The sequence below is a fragment of the Erythrolamprus reginae genome, chromosome 1, assembly GCF_031021105.1.
Source record: "Erythrolamprus reginae isolate rEryReg1 chromosome 1, rEryReg1.hap1, whole genome shotgun sequence".
In the NCBI taxonomy this organism is placed as follows: domain Eukaryota; kingdom Metazoa; phylum Chordata; class Lepidosauria; order Squamata; family Dipsadidae; genus Erythrolamprus; species Erythrolamprus reginae.
This window is the reverse complement of record NC_091950.1, coordinates 258,956,427-258,972,171: the sequence shown is the minus strand read 5'-3', so window position 1 is coordinate 258,972,171 and position 15,745 is coordinate 258,956,427. Positions and strand designations below refer to the sequence as shown.

General features: G+C 41.1%; 1 long non-coding RNA gene across 1 annotated transcript in view; it reads left to right on the top strand.

The window, feature by feature from the left end:
• LOC139160613 (uncharacterized) overlaps positions 1-6,862 on the top strand; it is a 37,127-nt gene extending 30,265 nt beyond the window's left edge. Inside the window, exon 3 of the long non-coding RNA XR_011557976.1 lies at positions 5,175-6,862. This is a non-coding gene — a long non-coding RNA (uncharacterized lncRNA). The remainder of the gene's footprint in view (positions 1-5,174) is intronic.
• The last annotated feature ends 8,883 nt before the right edge of the window (positions 6,863-15,745 follow it).

Here is a 15,745-nt window from a genome sequence, read left to right as displayed (position 1 = left end):
AATCCAACAGATAGGAGGTTTGATTTTATGGTGGGCTAATTAAGGCCCAGCAAGTCCCTCAACTCCCTCAAAGCTTGTTCCCTTTTCTCACAGAAAGTACATTTTTGACATGATCCATTTGATCTGGCTTCACATTGCCTCAATGGTGGGTTGCTATTGTCTCACTCCAGCAGGATTGGCCCACCTCACGTGCACCAGCAGAAGAGTTATGCTGAGAGCCCATTGGTCAGGGAATTCTTGCTGATGGGATCCAGGAGAAGATCTTTGTCTTAGCCTTCAGAAAGGGCCTTAAAACCAAACTTTGCTGGTTATTTATTTATTTAATTTATTTATTTATTCAATTTTTATGCCACCCTTCTCCTTAGACTCAGGGCGGCTTACAACATGTTAGCAGTAGCACTTTTTAACAGAGCTAGGCTATTGCCCCCACAATCTGGGTCCTCATTTTACCCACCTTGGAATGATGGAAGGCTGAGTCAACCTTGAGCCGGTGATGAGATTTGAACCGCTGACCTTCAGATCTACAGTCAGCTTCAGTGGCCTGCAGTACAGCACTCTTCCTGCTGCGCCACCCCGGTTAACATGGGACTCTAATGAAGGCTGCCATTTTGAAGCGGTTCCCTAGTTAAATAGAAGATCCTACCTCCACTCCATTGTGCATTCCCCTGTAGGGGAAGGATAATCTTGCTGAGAGATGCGTGCACACATACCAGAGACCCAAAGCTGCGGGCGCAGTGCACCAGTAGCAACACTAATGGCAACCCCCGCTTGAAGATACTTTGTAGGTTTTGCATGGGGTTTAGCAATAGCAATAGCAACAGCACTTAGAATTTTCTACAACTTCATGGTGCTTCACAGCCCTCTCGAAGTGGTTTACAGAATCAGCATATTGCCCTCAACAATCTGGGTCCTCCTTCTGCCGACCTCCCCCGGAGATTAGAACTGCCCCTACTCTCCTTGCCTTTCGTAAACTCCTTAAGACCCACCTGTGTCGTCAGGCATGGGGGAACTGAGACATCTCCCCCGGGCATATACAATTTATGAATGGTATGTGTGTATGTATGTGTGCTTAGAAAATGGGGTTTTTAAAATGTTTTTAGTAGAAATTTAGATTTGCTGAAATTGTCTTCTGTTATTCTGTTGTGAGCCGCCCCGAGTCTGAGGAGAGGGGCGGCATACAAATCTAAATAAATGAAATGAAAATGAATGATGGAAGGCTTAGTCAACCTTTAGCCATCAGAATTGAAGAAATTGAACTCCTGGCAATGTGAGCAGAGTTAGCATTCTAATCACTGTTCCACCACCAATAAAGAAATAGAAAAAACCCATAGCACAATATTTCTTTAGAAAAACAGGAACAACTCAGCAAGTCTGTAACATATAAATATTGTATATTGACAAAATAATATGAAAGAGTCAGGGGTAAGTACTGTCTGCAACTTTCAACACTTAAAATGAAACATATTGCTCATTAGACAAAATACTTCCCAATTCTGCATTGCAACTTAAATGTAAAAGATTTTTTATAAAAAGGAATGTTAAGGCATTTCTGTGTCAACAATTGTAATTGAAATAATGTTTTGTAATGGAGCTATAAGAATTCATTCTTTGAACTTCCTTCCAAGGCTGTGAACGAAAATGGATTTTGTCATTATTCAACTTTCACTAAATGACTTCTTTTATATAAGGATGAAAATTTATCTTCTCCTTCAGCCATCAAAAAATCTAGCAAGACTTTATGCTGCGGATATCTATTTAGTCCACAGCAGTTAGGAGAACAAACGATACTTAATAGGGAAGAAAATACGAAACCCCGATGCCTAGGAGGCAATTCATCATTGCACATTCTTTAGAAATTCTATAATTACAAATCAATTTTTAATAATTTCACCACTCAAAAATGTGTTAAGGCTTTCACCCAGTTGGGTGGAGGGCAAGCCTTCAATTATTCTTGATGTTGACAAGTTGATTTAGTAGCTGTTCTTAATAGTTCCTTGTATATTTCAGCTATTTAGTTTTATTTGTAAAGATATTAGGGGAACTACTGTTCACTTCAGAGGCAACTTTTGCATCCTTTAAAAAGAAACAGGGTTTTCAAATTTCAAACACATAGGTACGAACAAGTAATATTTGAGTTGCTACAATTCACTTAGTGACCGTTTGAAATTTATTTATTTATTTGATTTTTTTATGCTGCCCTTCTCCTTAGACTCGAGGTGGCTTACAACATGTTAGCAGTAGCACTTTTTTTAACAGAGCCAGCATATTGCCCCCACAATCCGGGTCCTCATTTACCCACCTCGGAAGAATGGAAGGCTGAGTCAACATTGAGCCGGTGATGAGATTTGAACTGCTGACCTGCAGATCTAGCAGTCAGCTTTAGTGGCCTGCAGCCTGTGGGCACTCTACCCACTGCGCCACCTCGGCTCCATTTGCAAATTGCAACATCTGCACTAAAAGTACCTGCAGGGAAACTAAAATAGTTTGTGAGGCTAAAATAAAAAAAATTAAAATGAGACCTTCAAACTTCTCGCAAGAAAAAAGTAAGATCTCGTGATGTTGGAAAGGCTAAGTGGACTTTTTCACCTTCCCTGCACATTTCTCCCTTTTGGAACCCAGATTTTCCATTTCTCCAGCAAAAATAAGAGCATTTTGAGCTGCTGGGAGAAATGTGATGGAGCTGGAAAAGAGGTTTGTTTGGAAAGCCCTCTTGAAATATTTAAGGAGAGCTTCTGGCAGGGAGGGTGCCACGCCAAGTTCTCCAGCTCTGCAGCAATGCAATTTGTGAAATCCAGACCATGCCTGCTTGTGAGAGAGGCTGGGGCTCAGCAGGGAAGGAGGAAGGCCAGCCCAATGCTTCTCCACCTGACTGGACAGGGGCTTTGACATACAAGACCATGCAAGAGGCAGGAAGGGGAAGCATCGGGCTCTCAAACATGGTGCAAAAAGAAAGTTAGTGGTTGGTGACTGAGTGGGAAGGAAAGGTCCAAGCATCTTGGTACCCAAGGGGTGGGAAGAGGAGCATCAAATCTCTCAGTGTGTGTGTGTGGAGAGGCCTTTTGTGGCTGGGCGCAGTGGTCTTGTCCCTCCACAACCCCCCCTGCCCTTCCCCTGAGACACCTCAGGTGCACTTAAAAACCTATGCATTCGATTAGCAAATGTGTGGGCAAAAAAGGGAGTTTCACGCTCATTTTAAGGGATTCACTCCAATGAATCCTCAGGTTACAAAAGTAATTGGTAGGCTCCATTACATTCTCAAGGACTACTTGTACATATATAAATATATATGATACATACAGAATATAGTTGTCGGCTATGAATAAATTAACTGCCTTGAAATGGTCCTGGGTTGAGCCTAGAGGCAAAAAGGAGCTATGACGTTCCTTCAATATACCAGGGTGATCCGACATAAAAAAACATATACAGTAGTCCCTCCCTGATACAGAGCTGGAGGGATCAAGGTCTGGTGGCTCAACTGCTAACTCTCTGCCTTACAAGGCAGAGGCTGCCAGATCGAATCCCAGTAAGGAAGGGTGTGGCTAGCTGATGAGGCCAGAACAAGGCCAAAATGGTGCCATCCTAGTCTCCCTTAATTTTAAAATTTCAGCTAAAAACATTTGATACATACAGAATATAGTTGTCGGCTATGAATAAATTAACTGCCTTGAAATGGTCCTGGGTTGGGCCTAGAGGCAAAAAGGAGCTTTGACGTTCCTTCAATATACCAGGGTGATCCGACATAAACACACAAACACACACACACACACACACATACACACACACACACACACACACACACTGTAGGGCAAAAAACAGGCCTACCAAAGGTTCTGAAAGTCTGCAAATGGGCCTGTTTCTGGCCTCCAGAGAGCCTCTAGAGCCTAGGGAATGCTATTTTCACCCTCCCGGAAGCTCGAGAAAAGCCTCTAGAGCCTGAGGAGGATGAAAAATGCCCCTCCTAGAAGATCTGGAAGGCTGGAAACGGGCTTGTTTCTGGCCTCTGGAGGGTCTCTGGAGCCCAGGAGAAGCAGTTTTTGTCCTTCCAGAGACTTGAGGAAAGCCTCCAGAGCCTGGGTAGGGAGAAAAATTCCCCTGCATCACGGTGCAAGTGGCCAACTAGGCCATACTCACCATGACCATGCCCACCCACAATGGGGCAGTGAACCCATTGCTAAAGCCCACCCCTGCAGGTAGTCCTCAATGTACAGTTGAAGTCAATGTTTTGGTTGTTAAGTGAAGCATTTGTTAAGTGTTGGTTATGACCTATAAAGCCCTTCATGGCACCGGACCAGATTATCTCAGGGACCGCCTTCTGCTGCACGAATCCCAGCGACCAGTTAGGTCCCACAGAGTGGGTCTTCTCCGGGTCCAGTCAACTAAACAATGCCACTTGGCGGAACCCAGGGGAAGAGCCTTCTCTGTGGTGGCCCCGGCCCTCTGGAACCAACTCCCCCCAGAGATTAGAATTGCCCCCACCCTCCTTGCCTTTCGTAAATTACTTAAAACCCACCTCTGTTGTCAGGCATGGGGGAACTGAGATCCTCTTTCCCCCTAGGCCTTTACAATTTCAAGCATTGTATGTCTGAATGTATGTTTGGTTTTTACTTTAATGGGTTTTTAATTGTTTTTACTATTGGATTATTGTGTATATTGTTCTATTATTGTTGTTAGCCGCCCCGAGTCTCTGGAGAGGGGCGGCATACAAATCCAATAAATCAAATCATTTTAAGACTTCTCTTGCCACAGTTTTTAAGTGACTCACTGCAATTGTTCAGTTAGTAACATGGTTGTAAAGTGAATCTGGCTTGCCCATTGACTTTGCTCATCAGAAGGTACTAAAAAGTGATCACATGATCCTGGGACCCTGCGACCATCATAAATATGAGCCAAGTATCCGAATGTTGATCATGTGATCATGGGGATGCTGCAACCAACATAAGTGTGACAAATGGATGTAAGTCATTTTTCCCCACTGCTGTTGTAACTTTGAATGATCACTACTTGAATGGCTTTAAGACAAGGACTACTCGTACTAATAGTATGTCTTGCACTGTGAAAAATATGGATTGATTGCCCAAGGTCAGAAGACTCCAGAAAATATATTACATTTTTTTTTGCTTGTCCTAAGTCCCTGATGTTAAAAAATATTTCTCTTCTACCTCTCTTTTCTTTAGGTTTTAAAGTCCCAAATAAAAGAATGCAGCTTTACCATGCTATGAGCTAAGAGAAAGAATTGCAATCAGAAATTGGAAAGAAAGCTCAGCAGATTACTTCGGAGTAATTTTCTTTATTATTCCTCACCTACTGATAAAATTCTGGCCACAGTAAAACATTTTTTTGCATGACTACAGACATGATCTGAGAATTGCTAGGAAGGAATCATATTTATCCTCTTCCTCCAGACCAAACATTCCATTTTTTCTGCAAATCCAGACTACAAATATATTTGTGGTAGATTAATCCCCTAAATACAATGAGATTAACACTCTGGGGTGTTTTGACCTGCAGTCTTAAATTCTTCCTAAACCCTTTGCTGCAACCCAGTGGATGTCTTGGGTGTGAATTCAATCAAATGTCTTCAAATTATCTCTTCATTTTTAAACAATAAAAAAACAATTTAGTTACATTTAGGTAAAAATGTGTATGTATCTTCACTCATGAAGACACATACACAAACCCCAAACTAAATGGAACAGAAATGTAAAAATGTAAAAGAAAAAGGCACCGACAATTTTTTTTTTCTGCAAATGGGATCTCAATATGAGCTTAATTCATTATGCCGCAGGATAAATTGTTTAAACTGCATCTTTCCTTGCTAGCAATATGGGAGAAATTATATAAACATGCATTTAGATGCAAAAATTCCCATTTGTTTGCACCTATTTTTAGTATGCTGGAATAGTTATTCATCAAGACCCTATAGAACGGATGCAAAAGAGTGCTAACAAGCCAATGACTGCAGAGAATATAAATCCTTCCATTCTCCACCATTCAGTCAGAATGGAGGACGATTCTTCAATGAGAAGTGAAATACCTTCAAGGAAAAACAAGTCCAGTTGCTTTTTTGAAATAAAGCACCTTTACATTCTTTTCTCAAAAGTTTTTAAAGGTAAAATGTTTACATTACAAAAAACTGGGTAAAATATTTCCCCCCCCAGAAGACTACTAATAAAAATATATGTTGGAAAAGGTGTGTATGTGTATGTATTAAAGGAGTGGTGTTTTTAAAGAAAAATAGTTTAAGGGTATAGAAAAAGGATGGAATGAACCTGAGGCTGATAAGTGAGCAAATAATCAAAATTATATTTATCAGATTTGCTTATTCATGAACCTAGCTTTTCCAATATAATTAGCCTTTGTAAAATTCAACAGAATATTCTTTGTAAATTATATAAATCTGAACTAAGTGAAGAAAATGCTTTCTTGAAATAATTTTAATCTTGATTAATTTAGTTGTCTTTATCTTGCTAGGGGTGGGGTATATAAAATCAAAAGATGCTAATGGTTTGTGATGATTTTATCTGGCAAATCTGACAAGTGTAAAACTCAGTTCCAAATAATAAAATGCACTGCAAAGCATGCTCATTCTCAATTGTATTCAGTTGAATATATTAGTTCACTGGACCAGATGACTCAAGTTTCATGTGGAGACTATAGGATTCTTACATATGCAAATTTATGTTTAAGTTTAGCATCTATTTGGAACACTGCATCCAAAACAGCAAATTATAATAGATCCACTCCTGTTGTACTATCCCTTCCCTACTATAGAAAAAAAAATCAAATTGTTATTATTTTGTGTTATTCTCTTACCTACTTATTATGTGCATTTAAAGGAATAAATAAAGGGGAGATGGAAGGAGCATTTACAGTTTGGATGGTAATGTTTTATTAGAGTAATGCATGTAACATTATTATATATAAATCTTCTCTAAAGGAAGCAGTCAATGCACAGAGCGATGCATTTTAATTTGCATAGTTCCATGCATAATTTTAAAACTATGCATTATTTTTAAAAAGTATTGATCTGAATTACTACTTTCCTCGCTTGCACAGAATTTTTTCAAGGAAAATGTACAATATTCTGCATTTTGCATACCCCGTTTGGGGATCTCTCTCTCTCTCCCTCCCTCCCCCCTCTCTCTGTACCGTGTTTCCCCGATAGTAAGACCCCCCCGATTGTAAGACATATGGGGGGTTTCAGGGGGGTCGGCTAATATAAGCCATACCCCGAAAGTAAGACATATGTCTTACTTTTGTGGAAACACGGTACTAAAAGCGAGGGAGGCGTTGGAGCAGTTCGCGGCACCCTGGCGGCGGTCCCCTCCGCTTTGACGGCGCTGGTCCGCTCGCTCGTCCCTGCAACCAACCCGTTTCCCCGACACGCGTCTGGAGGGGAGGAGCCGCTCTGCGCAGTTGGGCAGCCCTGCCTGCCGGAAAGGAGGCGGGCGAAGGAGGGCGGAGCTCCGCCCGCCCGCTCGGCTCGCTTCTACAACTTCGGACCAGCGCCGTCCTTCGCCTCGCATTTCCGGGTTGGCGAGCCTGGATTGTTTTTCCTGCGAGCGCTGGTCCCCGCTAAGCCTTCTGCGCCTGACTCGGCGAGGCGAGAGGGAAGAAGGAGAAGCGCAAGTGGATGCGGAGCGAAGGACGGATAAATGCCTCCCGGGCGCTCCGCATCCACTTGCGCTTCTCCTTCTTCCCTCTCGCCTCGCCGAGTCAGGCACAGAAGGCTTAGCGGGGACCAGCGCTCGCAGGAAAAACAATCCAGGCTCGCCAACCCGGAAATGCGAGGCGAAGGACGGCGCTGGTCCGAAGTTGTAGAAGCGAGCCGAGCGGGCGGCCGGAGCTGCGCCCTCCTTCGCCCGCCTCCTTTCCGGCAGGCAGGGTGCCCAACTGCGCAGAGCGGCTCCTCCCCTCCAGACGCGTGTCAGGGAAGCAGGTCGGTTGCGGAGACGAGCAAGTGGACCAGCGCCGTCAAAGCAGAGGGAACCGCCGCCAGGGCTGCTGCCGCGCTGCCGAGCAGATCAGCTGCTGGGCGGCCGAAGAAACCTTCCCTGGGTCTTCCCGACTTCACCCTGTCAATTTGGTGAGTGGAGGCGGGAAACGGCGGGGGGGGGGGTATGTAAGACATACCCCGAAAGTAAGACCTAGTGGGGTTTTGGGGGGTAAAAAGAAAGTAAGACACTGTCTTACTATCGGGGAAACACGGTATATATGGAGGTCAGGTGACCATGTGGGCATTGCAAAACTTGTAAAATGTGGTGAAACTCACTTAACAACTCTCTTGCTTAGCCACCACAATTTTGGGTTCAATTGTGGTCATAACTCATAAGTCTTTCTTATGAGACAGAAACATTTGCTTATGCTTCTAAAGAAACACCATTACAGCTACCATGATTTACCAGCTATTTGATTTAATAGCTGGTAATGATGCATGTTTCTATACAAAACTTAAAATCATAAGAAGAGAAAGGATATTGATTATACCTGATATATGATGTTGCCTTTTGGAAAGCTAAAAGCTTTGTGTTAGTGACTTGCATACCACATATAAACATAAATCATAGAGTTGGAAGGGACCTCAGACCCAAAGGTGCTTTTCCGGGACACAACTGGGTTTTCTCATGTTTTTTTTAAAGATGTTTTGCTTCTCATCCAAGAAGCTTCTTCTGCTCTGGCAGGATAATACTCTACCCTGGGGCTTCTTAACCTCTCAGCAGCGTTCAGTACCATTGACCATGGACCACTGCCTCCTTGAATGGTGATAGATAGATAGATAGATAGATAGATAGATAGATAGATAGATAGATAGATAGATAGATAGGCAGGCAGGCAGGCAGGCAGGCAGGCAGGCAGGCAGGCAGGCAGGCAGGCAGGCAGGCAGGCAGGCAGGCAGGCAGGCAGGCAGGCAGGCAGGCAGGCAGGCAGACAACAGACAGACAGACAGACAGGCAGACAGAAAGATAGATAGATAGAGATAGATAGAGAGATATACTTTTTTCTGTTTTTCTTTCTTTCTGTCGAATCACCCTGGTATACCCAAATATGGGAGGGAGCATACTGCTTCCTTTTTGCCTGTCGGCCCGTCCAGGGGCTATCCAAGGCAGTTAACTTTTATTAACTGTAAGACATTTTCAGAAAAATCTAACACTAAAGTAGGGCTTCAGTACCAGTTTCCAAAGCCTGAAAAAAAAGAAGCTTGACTTATCCAGATACGCATATTAGAAAATCAATTACACACTGCACCATATAAGTAATATAAATAAGTAAATATTTATAAATATAAATAAAACTAGTTAAAAATACACTAAATAGCTTTGCAAAAATATGACTCTTTTTGCAGAAATAAAAATGCTTCTGTATTCTACTAGGTCAATAAATAGAGATACTGTGATAAATAGAAGATTTACAGATTCCATTCTCTTTTTATTTTATTTTTTTCAAATTGAGTTGAGTTTTTTTCATCACGCATAATGATTATAAGTGCCAATTTATTTCTGTGGTTGATAATTTAATCTTCCTGTACTCCTTTAAATTATGTATTTTTTAGAGTAAAACTGAAAGGAACTCTACAAGATACACATCCACCCAAAAACTGAATTTGAATCAAAAATAATATCCCAAGAACCTTGCCTGGGTTGCAAATATGTCAGTATACTAGTGCCCTGGGATACTTTTGCTGGTAACCATTTTTTTGGCAGATCACAACCTTAACTTGGCACACTAACAGGTGAGTAGTATCTTCAGGCCCCATTAATTGATCTTGGCTCAAAGACCCAGGTCACAATTACATCTAAGTTAGTCTCAAGCAGGTTTTATAGTGAGTCAGAGATTCACTAAACACCTTCTGGAGTGTAATGTTGAATGAAACTATTCTCTTAATAATCAGTAACTCATCCTTAAACTATAGGTAATAGTCTGGGACTCAGACCACTTATCACAATTTTCCAAATACTATGACACAAGCATAGTCATTTAATCAAAGGTCAAGTGGAGTATATACTCTGAGAATCTGGGCGTTTGGCATCTCCTCCTTAATTCTGTACAGCGGGTATTAGGTTTATATGAAAAAAAAATGCATTGTCACCATATGAAGAGCATCAGAAGGATTAAATCCTGTAATATAGATACAAAGAATGGTATTAACCCTATACAGTGTTCCCTCTATTTTTTGGGGGGGGGCAGAAAAGTATCGTGTCTGAGCGGCAGTCCCTTTGGGACTGGGCGGCACAGAAATAATAAATAAATAAATAAATAAATAAACAAACAAACAAACAAACAAATAAAAAACCCACCCTTTTTTGCCTCAGAGAATTTCAAAATAAAATACTGTACTGTGTGTCTATAACAGTGAGCTCATAATAGGGCAACTCTATCAATATCAAAATGCCACTTAAATAGTTGAGCTAGTTTCAAACTAGATTTTGATTTTCTTTCTCTCTTCCTTACTCCCATTCTTTTTCTTTCTCTTTTCCTTCCTCTCTTTTTTCTATCTGTTTCTCTCTCTTCCTCTCTTCCTCTCTCTCTCCTTCCCTCTCACTCTTTCCCTCTCGGCTTCTGGGCAGGTTTGGAAAACTCTGAGTTGATTATGATTTAGTGAGCGATTGCTCACTGCTCAGCTTAGAGGGAACTATGACCCTATATAGTACAAGTGATGACAGTTTGCTTGGATATTGAATGTGTTGATTAAGCTTCACCTACACATCCATTTTTGGCGAAATTCCTATATTTAATAAACCAACGTTTAATAACAGAAACTGAACATCAGATGCTGTCTTGTAAAGAAGCAACATCTTCAGTTGAAATCCATTCTATTTTGTAGCTCTTTCCCTCCAAAAAATTATTTCTTCTTTTTAAAACCAATTCTGTATATGTATGTGTATGTATATATTAACTTGTAGTATACATGACTAATGGTGATCCACTTCTCTGAGAAGGCCTTACTTGAAATAAACTGCAAGAGCATTGCAACACTAGCAATGTATAGCATCAACAGCCGTTGATATGACAATATATCACTAATGAAGACAGCCTTTATATCGCCACAGAGATATCTGGATGATGCTATAAATCACAAGTATGGAGAATGCTCAAAGTATAAGCTTAGTAGCTCTGACCAAGCCTCTTCTCTTTGATTATGACAGGTCAGGGATAACAGAACATTTGCCAGTTCACATTTCCTAGAAGCAGACGCAATTTGCATTTCCTAAATCAGTCAAAGCCCTAACCTGAATCAGGGCGGGTCTTGGACTCTCCACAGTGCACAGAGAACAGGAGAATTGCTCCTACCTCGGGATATCGGCATCAAGTGCCATATGGCTACTAGAGCTCCTTGACTGAGGGAGATCCTGTAGTCGGAAATCCCCCAGAGAGGGGATACTAATAGGTTCACCAAGAGAACCAAGGGTGTCGAGGTCAATGGGGCACAACAAGGAGAACCTGTTCCCTCTCTACTAGGATCTTCTGAATCACCCTCTAAATGAGTGGAAGAGGGAGAAATGGATAGAGAAGTCCTAGAAGCCAGGGACTATGGGGAGCATTGGCCTTTTCTTCCCCGAGCATGGGGAATCTGGCAAAGAATTTCAGCAAGTGGGTGTTCGCCTTGGTTGCAAAAATATCCAGTAGGAGCTGGCTGAAATTCTGGACCAGTGATTGAAATAGGTCTGGGTGCAGGCACCAATCTGAGTGGTCTCTGGTGGACCTGCATAACCAGTCCACCTACACATTTCATCATTCAGAGATACGCTCTGCCTGAATCAACCATACGTTCTGCTATACCCAAAGGGCAAGTATCTCTGCCTCCTTCATGAGCTGATGGAATCTGGTGCCCCCTTGATGACTGATATGGGTCCAAGTGGCCACATTGTCTGTCAAGATTAGAACATGGGAGTTCCGCACCAAGTGCTAGAAATGTTGTACTGTCAGGAATACAGCCCAAAGCTCAAGGAGGTTGATGTTGGCATTAGTCTGATTGGGACTAATGACCTTGAATCATTTGATGTAATGCATGGGCTCCCCACTCATACAGATGTTAGATATTGAGCAGCTGGATTATCTCCATTGGTACAGTAAGAAACACCATTGCATGGTGTGAGCATGGAGTCTTGCCCAAGGAATCATGCCGATTGAGAAAGAAGACCCAATGGAACCAACGGAATAATGTCGGCAGACCTGGTGCACCAGAGATCCAATGTTGTCTGGTGACAGGAAAACCTCACATGTTGTAGTGTCGATGATAGTTCCCAGTGGAGGAGGATGGTAGGGGGTTGAGGTGGCTTTTTGCATGGTTGACTGAGAAGCCATGAGCTTGGAGAATATGTATCGTGTGATTCAAGTCTGTCTTAGTCAAAGGGCAGAGGTCGATTGGATGAAAATATTCTCCAAGTAATATCAGAGTCTTATAGGATTTGCCCTGAGATGTGCTGCCACCACTGCCAGAATTTCTGTAAAATTTCTGGGTGCCAATTAGAGGCCAAATGGCATGGTGCAATACTAGTAATGGTGCTCTGCCACGTAAAATTGCAGGAATTGTCTCTTTGATGGTCACATTGGCATATGGAGATAGGCCTTCTGCAGATCTATAGAGGTTGGCCAATCGTTCTAGTGGATGTACCTCAGGATGGAATTAAGGGAGTGCATCTTGAAGTGCCTGTAAGTTATGTGGGTGTTGAGTTGCTTCAGGTCCAACATGGCTCTCCACCCTCCTGAGCCCTTGTGGACTAGGAATATGATTGAATAAAATCCTCAACCCCATACAATGAATAGGTGAGGAATCAAGTCACTTCCAGTGCCTTCCAGCTGATCGTAAAAAAAACCCAGAGTATAGCCCACTGAAAGCAGAGACTCCTAACACCTGCTTATATCTATATTTGACACCCAATTGAGAGTCCAAGTACTTTTGTTGTGGTTAAGGAACTGAGAAGAATAATTTAATATGTACCTTTGTCTCGACTGAGTTAAAAGAACTGAAGCAGATCAAAGCCAGTGGAACAGAAGAGACGTGATCACATCCATTTTTAACTCAGTCCCTTAACAATGACAGAAGTTAATCTCCCATGCTTGGACTCTCAAGCAGCACACAGGAAAACATGGAATACAATAATGTGCCAATCCATTCTTTAAAAATAGGGAAAGAAAGAAATCAAAATTCAGTGATGTTTACAGTTCAAAATAAGAAAAGCATGAAGAATGCATGTTTCAGAAGATAACTTGCAAACCATGTGTTATGTATTGAATATATATAGTGCTAAAGTGAAACTATTGTTTAGAAGACCCTAATGGTTAACTCCAACTGCTTTGGAGGGAAACTTTAAATATTTGGATGGGCTTTTTCCAGTATCATGATTGGTTGAGGCCCTGTGGGCTCACAGTATAAATTACAGGGATTTATTTTGTTCTAATATTTTTTTTCCCCAGCAACTGTAGCTGGCATCTTCACAAGCAAACTGTGTTTCTTTGTGAATGAGCTTAAACCAGTATATTTAACTGTGTTCGTATTTTTTCCTTAGTTTGTGTGATATTTTTAATTGCTTAAGTGTTGTGATTTATGGAAAAGAATAGGTTTAGTAATGAAAGTTTATAAAAATGGAACTCTCTCTTTTGTGTGGGAAACTGCCCTGCAAAACTTGAAGAAGTGTGAATAATAAAAATAACTGTGCTTATGTGTACATATTGGTTGACCAAAGGCAGGGCATCTGAAAGTGAAAACTCTCTATGCAGGAAACCAGTTTTGAAACCTCAAATAATTAAATGGCACTGAAGTCAGAGAAAAATGTTTGTGGTAAGTGGTAAATGCCCTTGACATTCATAAGATAATATTTGTGCTATTGTGCCTTCTTTTTATGACTTTATCATATTCCAACCTGAGATGTTAAATTTTACAAAGTACATCTACCAGATGGGTTTTCTAGAGCTATTAAAAACATGATCTTGGTGTACTTTATCTTTTATTCTTCTGCCAGCACAACTACATTACAGTGGCCTTGTTTCAAAACATCCTGTTTCAGACTCTAAATGGATTTTGTCCATTCCTAATTCATCTAGAATATGAACTCAGATATAAGTCAGGGTCAGTTCATAAATGAGGAGAAAACACAACTTTAAAAAATGTTACTTTCTGATCTTTTTTTTTTTCCTTTCAGGAAGTTTGCAGAAAGTCCTACATGTTCAAAAAGGAAAGAAACAGATAAGAATGCCCTTTTGAAAATTGCTTTTTATCACTTATTTGCAAAGCTAAATACTAATGACAGTTCACTATATGACTGTATATTTTGTTCTAAACCACTGCCTGAATGAAAGAAAGTAAAAAAGATAGGAAACTGTCACATCATAAAGATGTCAAAGTTAAATTTATCATTTCAAATACATTTAAAATTCAGCTGTGGCCCCAAAAGGCTACTTAGAAAACGTGTAAATATGTATGATAGAAAGAAGACAGGACAGTTCTAAAAACTACAGCAATATTAATAATAGGTATTTAAATTAAAAATATACAGAGAGTTCTCAACATATGACCACAACTGAGCCGAAATTTTCCACTGCAAAGGAAGGCAGTTGTTAAGTGAGTTAATTCCCATTTTATGATGTTTCTTGCCAGTCTTGTTAATTAAATCATGTGGCTGTTAAATGATTCTGTTTTTCCCCATTAACTTAACTTGTTAGAACAGTGGTCTCCACCTTTCTAATGCTGCGACCCCTTAATACAGTTCCTTATGTTTTGGTGACTCCATCCATAAGTCTAGTGCCAATTCTCCCAACAGAGCTTTAAGCTGATTGGCAGGAAGGTCAGAGGGCCATCCCCACTGTAAATTGGTCGGATTGTAAAAATATGTTCCAATGTGCCAGAATAGAAGCTTTAGTTCCTAACACAGTGGGAAATTTGTCTTTCCCATCATCTTAGACAACCCCTGTGAAATAGTTGTTCGACCCCCATAGGGTTTCCGCCCTGCAAGTTGAGAACCACTGTGTTAGAAGATTACAAATGGTGATTACATGACCTCTGGTGGTGAAATATCATAATTACATGCCAGTTGCCAAGTGCCCAAATTTTGATCGCATGACCATGGGGCTGCTGCAACAGTCATGAGTGTGAAAAATTGTCATAAGTCATTTTTCTTTTCAGTGCTACTGTAACCATCACTAAATGAATGGCTGTTTATCCCAAACCTTTTCTTTCATTACCCAAAACTGCTTATCAAAATGTCCTTTTTTGATATGCAGATAAAATATTCAAGTCAGTTTGAATGACCTGGCCTCTGATAATGGTTTTGTGTGTCATTACTCAAAGAAAAACCTAATTTGGGCTAATTGAACCAGGGTTGGATAGCACTGAGGTATGCAAAGTGCTGATGTCAGACTGTGTCTCAATTTGTTTCATTACAAACATCCAATTTCAATTTTGATCTCCAGATGGAGATAATCCATCACTACCATATTACGAAATAGCAAAACTTGAAACCAAAGTTAGATTGGTCACTGGGACCAGAGCTTTACTCTTCCGAACATTTGGACTCATGCTGGAGCCCATCTTCAGGGAATGTCTCTACTAGAATATGTACTTAGGGTTGTTCTGTAAGTCTTGTTTATGTGGTGCCTTCCTATTGGCTGATTAGAGTGTGGATGGCTAGTGATTAGCTATTGTTTCCTTGTTCTGCCAAGGCCTCGGCTCCTAAGTATTTGATAGGTTGGTGGTAATTCAGCACTCTGGTTAATTGACAAGGGACCCATTTCCCAGGCTTCAATCGCT